The sequence below is a fragment of the Myodes glareolus genome, chromosome 21 (assembly GCF_982192425.1).
Source record: "Myodes glareolus chromosome 21, mMyoGla1.1, whole genome shotgun sequence".
NCBI classification, from domain to species: Eukaryota; Metazoa; Chordata; class Mammalia; order Rodentia; family Cricetidae; genus Myodes; species Myodes glareolus.
This window is the reverse complement of record NC_142046.1, coordinates 19,130,263-19,133,343: the sequence shown is the minus strand read 5'-3', so window position 1 is coordinate 19,133,343 and position 3,081 is coordinate 19,130,263. Positions and strand designations below refer to the sequence as shown.

Below are 3,081 nucleotides of genomic sequence, written 5' to 3'. Positions count from 1 at the left end.
CAGGCTTGAATGAGCCTTGGTTTCCCAGGAGATGTTCGTGAGAGGCTCAGTGTTGCTTTCTTAGTGGCTCCTTCCCTGCCTCCCTCCCTTTGCTTCCCTTCCCCTTACTCTTGGGGACTTCAGTGTCTCCCTGGTTGTACACTTTAGGGTGGGGTGGTTGTTAAGCTGGATCTCCAGGAGATCAAGGAAGGGAAGAACTGTGTGTGTTTCCAAATGGTCCCCTTCTTTTCCATTAGTTTGCAGCGCTTAGAGGGTCAAAGGGTCAGGATGACCCCACAGGAGATGCCCAGGCTTCACAACAGTGGTAAGTGACTGTGAGTTTCCAGCATTAGGTACCCAGGGTAAGGCTGGCACAGCTGCCGCCAGACAACATCCATGGACATGACTTGGTTCCTGAGTGAAGTAACCTCCAGGCATGTTCCCATTTGTGTGATATTTACTGTGACATGGCACAAGCCATTCTATAAAGCGTCCTGTGTTCAGATTAGCCATAGTCGGGAGGAACTGAAGGAGAAAGAGCCGGAAAGCAAACACAGCCTTTCCCTGAACACAGCTCCTTCTGTACACAAATATGCTCCGGTCGGGACCCCACCCTCAGCTTCCGAAGCAAACTTAGATCCTATCTCCTCAGTCACCTGTGACACAGTCCAGCGAAGTCCAGACAGCATTTACTGAGTCTCGGTCTGGAAAGATGAGGGGCCTAGCTGCTGGTTGGTCCTGACCTGCCCACATGGCGGTACCTCTTGATACAAGGAGTGAGGCCTGTGATGGAGACAGGCGTAGGGTAGAGGAACGAGTGGGACTGGGCATGGCTCTTAATCTCCCTGAAGCCTGAGTAGTCAAGTCCTTCCTGACTCAGGGAAGCAACGGAGTTAGACAATGTGTTGGGGGTGGGGCAGAGGGCTGCAGGAAGTATGGGAGAGACACACAGAGTTGGCATGACTGTCAGACACGTTTTCAGGACCCTGAACTCCTCTGGGGACAGGAAGGGGACAGGAGTCCTGATAGAGACACTGACACAGGCTACCCAGGGGAGTTAGGAGCTCAGTGGACCTCGGGAAGCAGAGTGATAGTTGTTCATGTTCAGTGTGTGGTCACTCAGTCCTGTGTGGTCGTGGATCAACTGCAGAACTAACGACAGCCTTCAGCTAGCTCCCTGCAGTCCATTTGAGGGTTCGGGAAAGGATCCTTGTCTGAGAAGGAGAACACAATCTTGCCCTTGGACTGGCAAGACTTGTCCTCAGAAATTTAAGATTTCTTGCTTCAAACCTGTCCTATCAGCCACTGTGTATGTCTGTCTGGGGCATGGGGAAGACTGTCCACAGCCCCCTCACAATGAGTCTCTGATCCTCTGCTGCACTCTTGCTTTGGGACATTAACTTTCAAGCCATTAACCACAACACATGGCTGGATTGGAGAGATGACTCAGCAGTTAAGATCACGTGTTGATCTTTTAGAGGACCCGGATTTGATTCCCATCATCCACATGGCATCTTATAACCATCTATAACACAAGTTTCAGGGGATCCGATACATTTTTCAGCTCTCTTTAGGCAACAGGCATGTATGTAACCGCCCATATACACACGTCGGCAAACACTCATAAGATAAAAATAAGCTAATTTTAAAAAGAAAACTTAGAACACCAACAAATAGAATAACATGGTTGGATCATTTCTACTTACATAACCTTGGCTAGCCTCTTTGAAACTCCTTCTGACCTATGACCACTATTCCTTAATTCCGACTTCCTGTGGAACTGACATCATACTATTTCCTGTACGTAAAACAGAGCTGTTTTAGCCTTTGCTGCCTATGGAGTTCAAAATAAAATCATTTCTCCTCATTAATTGAGAGGATGAGGGGAGCATTTAGCTTCTGGCGCAGATGTCCTTGTAAATTTTGCCAGTAAATAAGAAATGTAACCATTCTATTTCATGATATAACATCAACCTGAGGCTGCACAGTGAGATCCTGCTGTGGTTTTAGGCCCAGCACCCTTGGAACAGGATACCCTGGCACAAAGCCTATTGGGGATGCTTCTGAAAGCTGAGACCACGTGGTAAAGATGGGTGTAATCTGATGTGACTCTTGGTTTTGCCCACCCTGTGGCCTAAAAACCTTCACCACAGAGAGAGATGACTCTGGCAAATGCCACAAAAACCACACGAGACATGGACTCCTTGCTTGTGCGTGGAAAGGCCCACATGGGAACAGTTTGGAGTCTATAGGAGACAGCAGAACCTAGGGTCGTAGGTCTGCCTACACAGCACAGCAGGCTCCCGGATGAGGGCTTGGTCACCTCATCTTGTCAGCATTCATCACACTGCGTCTGCCGCGGGGCGCTGAGGTCTAACCAGTCGTTTGTATCAATGTGCAGTCTCTTCACAAGGCACTGCATTCCGGGTGGCCTCTTCTCTCCCTCACCTTCTCACCGACTTTGTTCCTTTACTCTCGTGTCTCTGGCTTTTTCCAAACTGTCTGCAGAAAATTCTTCGCTTACTTTGCCACCTATCACACACTGCCTTCTCCCAGTTTCAGCGCTGGAAGCTGCACCCAGAGCGGATGGGAAGGGAGGATGAGGGGGGAATAAGAGCGTTCTTCCTCCCCATCCTCAGTACAGTGGCAACTAGTCAGTTCACACCCCCCCACCCCATCCATATGGAAGGACTACCCACCCCTCCTGCAGCCAGAAGACATTTCTCACTCCTCAAGAGACAGACCACTGCTGTGCTGGCTAGTTTTATGTCAACCTGACACAAACTAGTGTCACTGGAGAGAAGGGAGCTCCCTCTGTTTCCATAAGATCAGGCTGTAGGAAAGCCTATAGGGTGTTTCCCTAATTATTGATCAATGGGGGAGTGCCCAGCCCATTGAAGGTGGGGCAATCTCCAGGCTGGAGGTCTTGGGTTCTATAAGAAACAGCTGAATACTTACTTACCTAGCAGGGGCGGCGCTGTGATTGGGAAGGTGATTTTCCCAGGGTGAGGCTTATTCATTACACTCTGTGATTTTCTTAAACTTGGGGAACTCACCTGCATAATTTGTGGTAGTGTGGGACGGTATTCATTCTCTTCCCTG

The 3,081-nt window shown here is 49.3% G+C and overlaps 1 pseudogene; it reads left to right on the top strand.

Annotated features, from left to right (window-relative positions):
* The first annotated feature begins 2,933 nt into the window (after positions 1–2,933).
* LOC148118676 (U1 spliceosomal RNA) lies at positions 2,934–3,081 on the top strand (annotated as a pseudogene).